The sequence below is a fragment of the Halichondria panicea genome, chromosome 10, assembly GCF_963675165.1.
Source record: "Halichondria panicea chromosome 10, odHalPani1.1, whole genome shotgun sequence".
Classification (NCBI taxonomy): domain Eukaryota; kingdom Metazoa; phylum Porifera; class Demospongiae; order Suberitida; family Halichondriidae; genus Halichondria; species Halichondria panicea.
Genome location: NC_087386.1, coordinates 2263590 through 2277531, shown reverse-complemented (window position 1 = coordinate 2277531; position 13942 = coordinate 2263590). Strand labels below are relative to the sequence as shown.

Below are 13942 nucleotides of genomic sequence, written 5' to 3'. Positions count from 1 at the left end.
ACTCTCATACCTAGCCTTAACCTGGACAAGGTGAACAAGAGTGGGTTAGAATGTGTGTTTGTGGTCACACATTATGAGTTGTCTATAGAAGCAACCAGTGTAGCTACTAGAGTCAGGTAAGGATATGAGACTATTACAAACTGAACACACATGAGGTGTACGGTATGTTTGCCAACATTGTTTAACTCACTTCCTATCGTTCCAGATATTCAGTAACCATGGAAATGTAGGGAGAGAGAAAAGAATATAATCACAAACCTGTACACTATGAATGCCAATACACATGTACTCATGCACCTCAAACATTACTGACACAAGTACAGTCACAAGTCAGTGCAGTGTCCCGCTCACCTTCTGTTTAGTCCAATGAGACACCAGCGTGAGACACACATGGAAACAGAGAGAGGGGGATGATGGTAGGAGCAGTGAGTGCATTCATACATGTCTGCATACTGTAACTTACATTCTGTTGTTCCAGTAATCATTAGCAGTAGTCACATTAACAAGCAGTAGGACACGGACATGTAGAGAAATGAACATGTTCAAATACACGAATGCATTCACACATGTATACATCAATTATTGCAAGTACACGTCTGTATAGACTGGCGGCGACAGCCCCTCGCGTGCGTAGCGCGAGGGACTGGCAAACTGCCTATCAGTCACTCGTCTCAGCTGCAACGAGCATTGCAGCCTATCAGATTGCTCAACATCATATTAGCCCTGTAATTGTAACCGCACTTACACTTCAGGGGATTCAGTGCATTCCATAGTAGCTGAATCTCGTAGCAAAATTTAACCACATTATCTATAACGATATTCATGTTTAGTAGTGTCATACGATTTATTACACTTCAGCTGAGACAAGTGACTGATAGGCAGTTTGCCAGTCGCTCTATCGCCGCCAGTCTAACGTCTGTACAGCATGAAACTTTCAGTACGTACTAATCCTAAATAAAGTCACGCAAGTTATTCTTTCTGCCTTCATGCAGTAGTACATGTATACAAGTCAGCCTAGTACGCCATTATATGTACATGCAATAAACTCACGCGCTGTTGTTGAGTAACAGTCCACAGAGGGTACATGTGAGGAGAGAGTGATATGAACACTGGTAGTACACACACTGGCTAGTACACACACAGGTACTCAGTACTAGCAATAGCAGATAATGGAAGGGTCAGTGGGTGGGTCAGTGGAAGGGACGGTAAACGGTACAACAAAAGCATCTTACATGTACAACTTTGATATGTATGATTTTGTTTGTCGTACAATACAACACATGCACTCCATAAGACACACACAATCACAACATACCTTAATCCAAGACTGAGACACGTCAAATGGTACATGTGAGGGAGAGATTTAATCTTAATACACATACAAGACATCAGATCAGTTGAACGCTGGTGTGTATGGGACTGACTACACATAGCAACAAGTGGCTAGACCTGGCATAGAAAAGCTAAGAAATAAAAAAGTTGGGGAAACATTGAGAAATAGGCAACAAGTTTTAGGTTCAGTAGGCACTTAATTGGTTGGGGAATTTACATAAACACAAATTTACATGTACACAATGTACACAATGGTGGTATTTCGAAATTGTGCCCGTAAATGGGATTACGAATTCAACAAGTTCAAAGCCGTGGTCTACCCTATACGAGGGAGAGGGTCAGCTCTAGAGGACAAGGGACACACGCTAATGATGCTAGGTAACCAGTACATCCACACACATTGCAGCTGAACCATTTTAGTGTGTGGACATTGAGTACTCGTAAGAAGCTCACCTCCTACAGTAGTCCAAATCAGTGTGTGGTCCAACATAGGAATGAGTGTGTGCATGGGAAGAGACAAACACGATAATGTACGTACCAACTAATGAACTTAGGTGTATATTCTACGAATATTAAAACTACAACCTAATAAGTTGTGTGGGCCTCGGCTAATACCAAGTTGGCAATATGGAAAGAGACAAAGACAATTTACGAGTTCCTAGTAACCATTAAAATGAGTGTGCATGTGCAAACACAACTTACAAACTATTGATCCAGAGAGGGAGAGTCCACAGGGCAAACACGTGGGAAGATAGTAAATGAATGATTACGAGGTTGAATGTGATCATACTAAATATTTCCCTATATAACACTATGGCACTGCACACACACAAGAGTAATAATGGGGAAGTAGAAACATCACAGAATATGCAACAGACACTAAATACTCTGACAACACCCACCAACTTACATTCTGTTGTTTCAGAGGGTCAGTCAAAGGTGAGGTGGAGATACATGAAATGGAAGGAAGAGAACATTAGTGCAGTGATACAGTACACTGGTGATGCATGACACAGGGGAGGGGAAACAATTGTGGACAGCCAAACATGCAGACTGAAACACTTGATTAACCATGCATACTTTCAGGTACTACTACGAGTAGCCTCGATCCCAGGCCGCACTTCCCACTTCACTTAGGGAAGTGGGCCTGGTATCGACTGCTTGCGCATGCGCTAATATCCCCCCGGTATCTGGGGGTTTTGGATAACATCGTATATGCTCAGTAAAACTGTGACATCACAACGAACGAAAGTGGATTGAAGGAAGTAGATAGAAAGTTCGATTGAGCCCATTTGATAGCATTCTCTGATAGCTACCCTTAGCCTGCTATGTTAACAAAAGACTCACAGCCTGCAACAGTGTGGATGACGATCGTCTGAACGGAGTGAAAGCTGACAAGAGCCTATATGGACAGGCCACGCCCATTTAACACTAACTTTGGTGAAAGTCTACTATACTACTGCTACTGATTCTATCAAAAGAAAATAGCTGTACAACAAACCTACACAGCTCTGTCTCTAGCTAGCTAGCTATATAGCTCTGTGTATGACTTTTAGGATATTTTCTCTGATGAATCCAGTATTATAGGAAATTTTACGGGAAAAAATATCCAATAATTTGGCGCATGCGCAAGCAGTCGATAGCAGGCCTTCTTTTCTATGAAGGCCGGTGAAGGAGGCTATACTACGAGTAGATCTACTTGTCTCAATTAAGGAATAGTATCACATTCAGTTATCCGTATGTGCTCTTCTTTACACTGTCTACCTCCTAACAACAAGTGCTCAGAGCACAAGCATGTCAGCTTGGTAGAATGTGATCATACTAAATACGTACCTCAATCCTTCCCTGTTGTCCATCCAGAGAGTGGTACATGTGGAGAGAACAACAACATGAGATAAAACACCTCACACTGACAAGGTAGAGTGTAGGCACTATACTGTGATGAATGAATGATGCCAAGTGTGTTTATGGGTGGTCAACAAGTACATCTAGGCACTAGGAGAATGCACTGATCATTGAGTATCTATCTACCATGTGAATATCATACCCTCTCCCAATTATAGAGACCATCAGTGCCAAGCCAATCCTCCATCAACTGTGGGGAACTAGCAGCATTCAGTGTTGTAGATTCAGCCATTTCAAAAGAAGGTCTGGAACGCCCCTTATATTTCTTTGTGGGTGGCTAGAGGCATGAGGGGGAGGGGCTTGTAGCAACACCCACACATTGTTCAATAAAGAAAGGGTTCAAAGGACACATAATTATTGTTCCAAATAGAGCACAGAACATACATAAAGCAAGTACATATCAGAAGAAGAAGCAATGAAGAAAGAAGAGCTCAGGAACAATGGCCCACCTGACACTAATTGCCAGAGCCAGTGATGGACTACCTCTGTCAGCATCCATTGTCAATGAAGAGGTAGAGGAGCTACAGTAGATAATACAGTACAGTCTACATTGGTCCCATCAGGACACTGTACTGTATGCAGCTCAGTGACATGAATAGTTGTCAAGTCATGATTCTGTAGACATATAAAGAGAACCTTGCTAGAATAATACGTGTGTAGTGTGTGCTATCTTTAACAGCTTGAATTAACTGAATTGTTGCATTCTCCCTCTGCAGTCTGGCCGGGATTATGCTGAATACCAACCCAAGGCCAAGCAGATATTCCGCAAGCTGTCGTCAGTCAGCCCCCCTCGATGCTCAATCGAGTGTGACCCGGGTCGTATGGTGTTCCAGTAAGCACTCTCCTGTGAATGTCATTATTGCCTCGTGGTGTGTATGATGATTGGTGCTCTGTCATGGTATAAACTGATGCAATGGATGGCCTTTTGTTTGTGAGCATTTGCTTAACTGTACCATACACATTGTAAGTGGTGTGTGTTATACATAGGTCCCTCTATAGTGATTGTCTAACAAGGAACTACCAGTGTACATGTAGTCTAAGACTAGTCTAAGAATAGTTGGAACTTGGTTGGTGATATTATACTCCAGTTTAATGGTGGATGAGGGGAGATGACTTTGAGCTTGAAGCACACACACTAACATGACCCCCCACACAGCTACATCCTTGAGGAAGGGATATGCTACCTCGCCCTGTGTGATCCCACCTATCCTGCCAAGCTGGCCTTTAACTACCTCGAGAATCTACACAAAGACTTCAGTGAGCAACATGGCAACGATCTACACAAGGCCAGTCGACCGTACCACTTCATTGAGTTTGGTACGTATTTATATCTGCCATTCATATTTTGTAGACTTATTATAAGGTCATGCTTTTTCCTGTGTCAGCATTGTACATGCACAGCTGGGCAACACCAGCACTTGCAGTTTCCTCCACACACGCACACACACACACACACACACACACACACACGTGCAGATCTCAGTGACAAAGTGGGGAAGCTGGTCGACCACTCTCGTGCCAGAGGATAATGGCTGATCAGCATGTGAGCATCTCCTGGCTACTGTGGATTGGTTCTGGACTGCTAGTTCATGCTCTTGTCTATTGGAGACAATATCTGCCAAGTTTAACCAGAGATGTGTACAAGTATGGTAAGCTGAGGAGTGAGAGTGGCTGGAGCTGGATGAACCTAGTGTGCCCAAGACTCAAGGAGGTCAGTCAGGGTCAATATATACAGTGTATCAGTTACATACCTTGATTAAGTATTAATTGTAAGTGTACTACCAAGGGCGTATAAAAGAAGAGAGGGCATGCAACTCCACTATCAGTACACGTAGCTAGCAGAGTTCAAACGTGGGCGGAGGAATGTGTGCATTTGCATGAAGTGCTAAAAATAGAAATTTCTATTTTTAGCATTTCATGCATATTCATCCGCCCACGTTTGAACTCTGCTCATATAGGAGTTGCATGCCCTCTCTTCTTTTATACGCCCTTGGTACTACTGTGTAATTGTTGACTTGTGTGTGGGTTGTTAATTCTTGTTTAGGAGTCTCTATTTGAATGTCAGCCTTGATGAATGTTTCATTGCAGACTCACCCCTTGCTGGCCTGATTGTAGCCACTCTGTTGTTCCTCTGGGCCTACACACATCAGTACCGATGTCACGTCATCCTTGCACAACTCAGAGCAGTCAAGAACAAGCCACAGTACGGCGGCTGTCACTGCCAAGCAGACTCACGTTTGCTATAGACACAAGTTTGAGGACTATCCAAACAACAGACAAATTGTTATGACCATTTGTTTATTAGTTACTAATATAATTTATGCTATGTACATGCAGTACTGTGTGGTATCATTCATATTCTCCAATCAATAATCTATCAAATTAATGATCGAAAAATGTTGAATTTGCAGTGAATAATAATTGACGCTTCTTATGCTATTATTTGTACATGCAGTACATGGTACATTGAATTAGTATGACATCATTTATTGTTCAATCAATAAACCTTCAAATGATCGAAAAAATTAATGTTTGAATTTGGACAATAATTCAGTAATTTGCTAGCTATACAGTTTTGTCCACTTTTCTCCTAGTGAGTGATCTGGTTTCGTCTATTCGTGCCTTGTGTATCTGGAAGGAGGGCGTGACCCACTGCCCACACGAGTACTGATCACCTGACCACAGTTGAATGACCCCAGACGAGCCGAGCACTTGAGACACAATCTGCCGCATGTGTGTGTGTGTGTGTGTGTGTGTGTGTGTGTGTGTGTGTGAAGAATGTACAGTAAAGTCTACGAGCTAAACAGTTGAATTCTAGATAATAACGCAAGGCTATAATTATAGTCTTGTTAAAATTGGATATTGACTAATCATAAAACTTGTACATGTATCTAAGCACAACACTGGAAAGGTAATTCTGAGAGCTCTTGAATGCATCAATTAGTTTGAAATTGGACAATCAGAACACAAATTACGGGCTTTCAAGATACGTATCTATTTTTAGCTAATGCACAAGTAGCAGCCTCACCTTCCCCTCCACTTTGCCCAGTAGAGAGCTTTCCATCCACTGTACTGGCTCGATGAACCATGAACTACACACATCATGAGTGGGCCCCTGCTCGTTATAATCCACCTCTGATTGAGTGGGTGGAGTTTGCCCTTGCTTTGTCTCTTATACCATTTGACAGCAGCCTCTCCTTTACCCACCTCGTTAGAGAGGACACTCTCGTCAGTGAACAGGAGACGCCTGTGTGTGTGTGTGTGTGAGGGGGGGGGGTTAGTGATGGAGGTGTAGAAGTTTGGAAACCATCTCCAGACAAATACAGTAGCTACTTAATTCATGGTAATTCATGGTGTGTGGTGTGTGTGTGTGTGTGGGTGTGAGGGGGTGTATAATTATAAACAACTACAACTGTGCTGACTAGACGGGATTATTGGCTACTACTGTACATGGTGTCTACTGTGTGTTTCAGTGAACCTTTAGTGAAGCTGTCAGCGACTGGTTTGTTCTTTGCTGCCTTCCCAGAAGAGTCTGGTCCGCTAGTGGTGACAGTGACAGTGCTCATATTCACCAGGTCTGTGTTCTTCACCAGTAACTACACAGAGAGAGAACAACACCTGACACACTCACACACAGCCAGGCTACCATAACCTCATTCAAAAGAAGGTAATCTCTATAAAAGAGCTGCCTTACCCCCCCCCCCCTACAATGTGCAGCTGCACCTAAAAAATGCATACTGAAGCAGCATAGCCGCTACACTGTGTATGTATTGTACCCACTCACTGCCTCTTGGACGACTCTATTGAGGGTGGTGTTAGCGCTGGCGAGGGAGAAGGGGAAGAGATGGGCCTCAGTCGTGAACACAAAGTCATCCATGTTCAGGGGACTGTCCCCCTCGTCAGCAAACAACAGGAACAGATACTTGAACGTCTCAGCCAGTACGAAGGAGTCCATTCTATACAGTATCGAAGATTGCCAATGAAATGATATCGTACTACTAGAATATTAAACCCTTTGTGAATGAGTTTATTAAGACTTTGCGATCTAACCTTTGCATTCTGGCAAGGATTGTGATGCCATACAAGTACCGATTATTGCGAGATCTACATGGGAACTAAATTCTAACTATTAGTACATACACAGACACATGGTTCCCCTGACTTACCTGTCCTCGTGAGCGTTGGTCCTGAGGTCCTTGATGGCAGCGAAGCCACACCTCACTCTGGCGTACTTGTTCAAGTTGTTCACCACTGATCGACCCACGTCCAGGTAGTATGGATCTCCAGTCGCCTGCACATTAACTACTTAGCCATCAAAATAATACATAGAGTAGAGTTAGAGCAGTAGCATCACAAGCTTTGGTCGATTACAGTACTTACAGAAATATTCCAATTACTGAGATGCTTTCTTCAAAACAACAGAAAGTGATATATACATGTACAGCTAATGCATAGAGTAAACACACACACCCACCCCACACACACACACCCACCCCCCCACCCCACACATACACACCCACCCCCAAATTAAAATTAACTGCAACTCTCCCCCCCCTCAATTTATCAGCTGCCATAACTCGAATTCCGTGGATCCAATTTCAACGACAATATTATTTCTGAAAGCTTAGAAACACACCTTTCAAATAGCATCATCAAAATTCTTATTTGAACGATAAAAGTATTTGCCAATTAGGCGATACCATGAATAATAGCCCATGGTCCAAGGCCGAAAAATGACAAATTATGGCCCCGACGAAATTTTGGATTGAAGTACATCATTTGAAAGGAAATTTTCTAAGCTTTCCGAAAAATCACCAAATTTTGGAGATTCGATCAACGGTACTAAAGTTAATAGCTGTTGAAATTAACTGCAACTCCCGCCCCCCCCCCCCCCTCAATTTAATTATTCTTTTCAGCTGCCATAACTTGAATTCCGTGGATCCAATTTCAACGATAATATTATTTTCTGAAAGCTTAGAAACACACCTTTTAAATAGCATCATCAAAATTCTTATTTGAACGATAAAAATATTTCCAATTAGGCGATACCATGAATAATAATAGCCCATGGTCAAAGGCCGAAAAATGACAAATTATGGCCCCGACGAAATTTTGGATTGAAATATATCATTTGAAAGGAAATTTTCTAAGCTTTCCGAAATCACAAAATTTTGGAGATTCGATCAACGGTACTAAAGTTAATAGCTGTTGAAAGGCCATAACTTGAATTCCGTGGATCCAATTTCAACGATAATATTATTTTCTGAAAGCTTAGAAACACACTTTTCAAATAGCATCATCAAAATTCTTATTTGAACGATAAAAATATTTCCAATTAGGCGATACCATGAATAATAGCCCATGGTCCAAGGCCGAAAGATGACAAATTATGGCGCCGACGAAATTTTGGATTGAAATACATCATTTGAAAGGAAATTTTCTAAGCTTTCCGAAAATCACAAAATTTTGGAGATTCGATCAACAGTACTAAAGTTAATAGCTGTTGAAAGGCCATAACTTGAATTCCGTGGATCCAATTTCAACAATAATATTATTTTCTGAAAGCTTAGAAACACACCTTTCAAATAGCATCATCAAATTCTTATTTGCGATAAAAGTATTTGCCAATTTGGCGATACCATGAATAATAGCCCATGGTCCAAGGCCAAAAAATGACAAATTATGGCCCCGACGAAATTTTGGATTGAAATACATCATTTGAAAGGAAATTTTCTAAGCTTTCCGAAAATCACAAAATGTTGGAGATTCGATCAACGGTACTAAAGTTAATAGCTGTTGAAATTAACTGCAACTCTCTCCCCCCCCCTCAATTTAATTATTCTTTTCAGCTGCCATAACTTGAATTCCGTGGACCCCCACCCACCCCACACACACACACACACCCACCCACCCCCATCCCCCCACACACAAACACCCACACACCCCACACACACATGACGGTGTACCTTGTAGAGGAAGTAAGTGCTCTCAATGAACTCAGGCCTGAGAGGGTGGTTTCCCCAGTGAACCCTGAAGTCATGAGTGAATGCCTCGGGTAGGAAGTTGTGTCTCTCCATCACATGATAAAGCATGTCGTGAATGTGTATAGCTGTGTCTACGTCACCCCACAGAACCTGGAGATAGATACAACATAACCCGTCATTTTAAACATGAAGGTTAGGTAAGTACAGTATATACAAAAATGTATACTGCATACTACAATAGACGGACGGCCTCTAAGAAGTATTTTTCTATGTCAAACCGTTCTAGAGAGGTTCAGAGATATTAAGGCAAAACAGAAAACGACGGCACGAAAAACAATTGTTGATCTCAGTCTACCATCTTGTGGTGCCTTTATCAAAGAGCTACAAATAAATTGGACACAAGTTACGACCCCTAAAAGGGAGCTAGTGGTTTCTCTTAGTCAGTGCATGTGTGTGTGTGTGTTTGAGAATGGTATATACAGAAGTATAGGGGGTGGGATCGGGCTTTCCGACACATAATTACTGACTCAGCCTAAAACTTAGAAACAGCTCAAAGTTATAAATGCAATCCGATCTGTATCTAGGTTATTTTGCATATAGTCTATCACAGTGTGTCTACATTATTTTGGGAAGCTCTTCAGTAATAGTTAAGGGACTATAGAAAAAAAAAAAGGAAACAAAAGAACAAACAGCACAAAACCATACTGGTAGAAAAAAAGCAATCAGATGCCCGACCTTGAGAGTCGAGAATGATGGGTTAAAGAGTCTTTAACGGTGCACCAACCCTCCCCATTCATCTGTTGCATTCAGAACGACTAGTATACTCAATAATTATTGTTAGTTACTCACTTGGGGCCATGCTGATTGTAAGCTATATTCACATTGGAGGTAATGCTGACATAAAGTATAGAACTTATCTTAGACTTGATATTGGCTGCTGTAATACTTTAACTTAGCTTGTGCATGGCTTGTGTCAACTAAATCTGACCTTGAGGGAGGCTTAATTTATAAGGTACAGGCCTGTATTGTCTGGGCCAGGTTTGTGGTGGTAGAATCTGATAATGGGGATGGGTCTATGTGGTTCTTCTATAGGTGGCAAGCACAAAACAATCTAATTTTGGTTCTTAGAATTAGCACAAGGCATTAGTCAAAATAAATAGATAGTAGTGTGTGTGTGTGTGTGTGTGTGTGTGTGTGTGTGTGTGTGTGTGTGTGTGTGTGACTCCCCACTTGAGCGGGAGACCACGAGATGGGTCCCCCGTACAAGTGGGGGACCCATCTCTTTCTTAGAGGGTATTGTGTGTTTAAACGTTCCTATAAAATGGCTTAGTACAGTGTGGATTGTAAGTTGTGAAACAGCTTGGAGATGATTAAATACCATGCAGGTAAATGTGAATGCTGCTACGATTGGAGTGACTTATTAATACCAGAAAGGATTACATCATAACTTTGTACCTAATTAAATTTAAAAATGCTCTTGAGCCAGCTCTTATATGCAAGATTTCCCCACTCTTCGAAAAGAGCTTGTTGCCACTGGGTTAGACAACTGAGGAACCGTCAACCCGACTGGCGAACCAGTCCCGTGCATAGCACGTTGTGTGTTTGAGAATGGTATATACAGAAGTATAGGGGGTGGGATCGGGCTTTCCGACACATAATTACTGACTCAGCCTAAAACTTAGAAACAGCTCAAAGTTATAAATGCAATCCGATCTGTATCTAGGTTATTTTGCATATAGTCTATCACAGTGTGTCTACATTATTTTGGGAAGCTCTTCAGTAATAGTTAAGGGACTATAGAAAAAAAAAAAAAGGAAACAAAAGAACAAACAGCACAAAACCATACTGGTAGAAAAAAAGCAATCAGATGCCCGACCTTGAGAGTCGAGAATGATGGGTTAAAGAGTCTTTAACGGTGCACCAACCCTCCCCATTCATCTGTTGCATTCAGAACGACTAGTATACTCAATAATTATTGTTAGTTACTCACTTGGGGCCATGCTGATTGTAAGCTATATTCACATTGGAGGTAATGCTGACATAAAGTATAGAACTTATCTTAGACTTGATATTGGCTGCTGTAATACTTTAACTTAGCTTGTGCATGGCTTGTGTCAACTAAATCTGACCTTGAGGGAGGCTTAATTTATAAGGTACAGGCCTGTATTGTCTGGGCCAGGTTTGTGGTGGTAGAATCTGATAATGGGGATGGGTCTATGTGGTTCTTCTATAGGTGGCAAGCACAAAACAATCTAATTTTGGTTCTTAGAATTAGCACAAGGCATTAGTCAAAATAAATAGATAGTAGTGTGTGTGTGTGTGTGTGTGTGTGTGTGTGTGTGTGTGTGTGTGTGTGTGTGTGTGTACCTGTAGACCAGGTCAGAACGCCAGAAGTGAGTCCATGAAAGATCTAGTCATTCGATGAGGTGAATTCATGCTCACCTCCACCAGCATGGGCCCATTCGTGATGTACCTCTTGATGGCATCATAATGCTGTAGGGGAGGGGGTAAAGAAAGAAAATGAAGTTGCTGACCTTGCATGAACATATTAAAGCTCTGTACTGTATACACAGTTTCTGTTAACTCCTTTACCTCACAATTTTAACTCTAACAGTATAAGAACAAAGTGTTTCAATAACCCCTCGCTCACCTTCCCAAACCTCTGCAGATACTTCCTGTCCCCCAACAGGATGTAAGACTTGAGACAGTACTCGTAGTATGAGTCAATCCCCGCCCCCACACCGCTATCCACTCTCGTCCACTCAGCACTGTGTACGTTGATGACTGAGCTAACCAGATTGTGCCCTCGGTGTCTACTACGCCAGATTGCCTCCATTGCTAGGTGGGCTTTCACCTCAAACTGAGGATCACCTGATGGGAGAGAAAGAGCTTGACCATTACACAATGTATCTATCAAATGTAACCAATAATCTAAGCCTAGACAACTCTTAGAGCTACAAAATGCATTTGGTAATGTACACACACACAACGCATGCACACGCACACGCACACGCACACACACACACACACACAATCACTGCACCTGTTAGTCTACTGAGGGCAGCAAACTCAAGGATCATGGACCCAGCACATGCCGTGCACGTTGTCTTCTCCATGTTAGGGTAGCCCATACCGTGGCGAAGGTTGATCTGAGGAGAGGCACAATATAATACAGCACATGTAACGGTTGTATTATCTACCAGTTTTAATTTTAGTACAGAATGGACTGTATTTTCTGTTGGCAATTTTGCACAGTACAGTGGATTGCAGTGCACTTGCAACAGAGATTTGCCTATAATAAAGCACTTTCTACATATGTACAGGTTGTATTATCCACATGACATACTGTACACTTAGGACTGAGACCAGTTTCAAATTTGGTATAACATTTTGGACTGCATTTTCTGTTGGCTATTTTTCAGAGTACAGAGCAGTCACCTTTGGATAGGGGAGACCTGTGGTGGTGTTGAAAGCAGGAAGTAATCTGTTCCCCACTTCCACTGCCATTCTGAGCAGCCCCCCATCATACCAAGCCAACTGATGGTAGCCCTTCTCTTTGAGAGCCAGGGCAGCAAAGTGACCTCCCAGTAAACCACCTAGCACACGTATGTTGGTCTCAAACACTGATACCACCAAGTCACTGTCGAAGCTAATGTCTGTCATGACTTTTTGTACAGCCGAGGAAAACTCATCAACCGAACCAATTACCTGAGGGGACAAATACATGTACATTGGTGGAGGGGGAGATTGCTCCTGCCCCTTTAATAGTAACAGGCTACCATGTACAGTACAGTTAGAGTACAGCTTCCTCTCCTATAGTGTATTGTACTGCTTCAGATATAGGGGAAGGAAGTCAAGGTAAGAGAGGAGCCTCTGGTGGAAGCATCTATATTAACTATTCAATACAGGAAACCATCTCCAGACAAATACAGTAGCTACTTAATTCATGGTAATGGCTTCTAAATAAGTTACATAGCTTCTCCTCCAATAGGGCCTCAGGGGATGAGGTTGCCCTGACCACCCACACACTATATGTATATACTTGACTCACAACCAGAGTGTCCAGTGTGTCTATGAGGGTGAGGGAGAACCTGCCCAGGGTAAAGTCAATGTCCCCTCGTCCTTGCTCCACCCCCCGGACACGCCCCTTACACGTCAGTGGCATCAACTCATCAGCAGGATATGCAAAGTCCTGTCAGCAGCGTAAATCAGAGTCATGTGATTAGATAGACACGTCATGTGATAGGCTCACCATGTATGAACGGTAGGCATGATTGAACATCTCCAGAACCTTGTCCCTGGAAACCAAATCAAATCATACAAACCAAAATTCCTCCCACACAATAAAGGCTGAGGTAGGTACACAATAAGGCCAGTATGGGAACCTCTAGACTACTACTAGGACTAGGGTAATGTGTACACACACACACTTACTTGTAGTGTTTCTTTTCAGTGGGGCCCATTGATAGTGCGCCATTGTGATGAGTGAGTAGTAGGGAGCACACAATCACCACTCCCTAAACGTACAATACCATTGTCACTATCTGTACAATGGTTCTACTTTAGACTAGCTCTATGTGCTGCACTGTGAATGAAATTAGCGTGAGGATGCGTGCTGAGGACGAGGCCAGCGTACAGCTCCCCCTCTGTGGGGGGATGTCGTCCATGTACCTAAGCAGGGGGGGATACATCTTTAAACAGTTTATGGATTTTACCCGATC

General features: G+C 42.4%; 1 protein-coding gene and 1 pseudogene across 4 annotated transcripts in view; one reads left to right on the top strand and one right to left on the bottom strand.

Annotated features, from left to right (window-relative positions):
* Positions 1-13942, top strand: part of LOC135342213 (uncharacterized) — a 38522-nt gene that overhangs the window by 15222 nt on the left and 9358 nt on the right. For 2 of the 4 annotated variants that reach the window (XM_064538906.1, XM_064538908.1), the window contains exon 6: positions 5326-5623. The gene's annotated coding sequence lies outside the window, so the exon portion shown is untranslated. Of the gene's footprint in view, positions 1-3579; positions 3750-3953; positions 4070-4393; positions 4555-4713; positions 4949-5325; positions 5624-13942 lie in introns of those variants that run through there. The other 2 variants (XR_010396787.1, XR_010396786.1) reach the window with 2 other exon arrangements.
* On the bottom strand, positions 5745-13825 carry LOC135342186 (ER degradation-enhancing alpha-mannosidase-like protein 3; annotated as a pseudogene).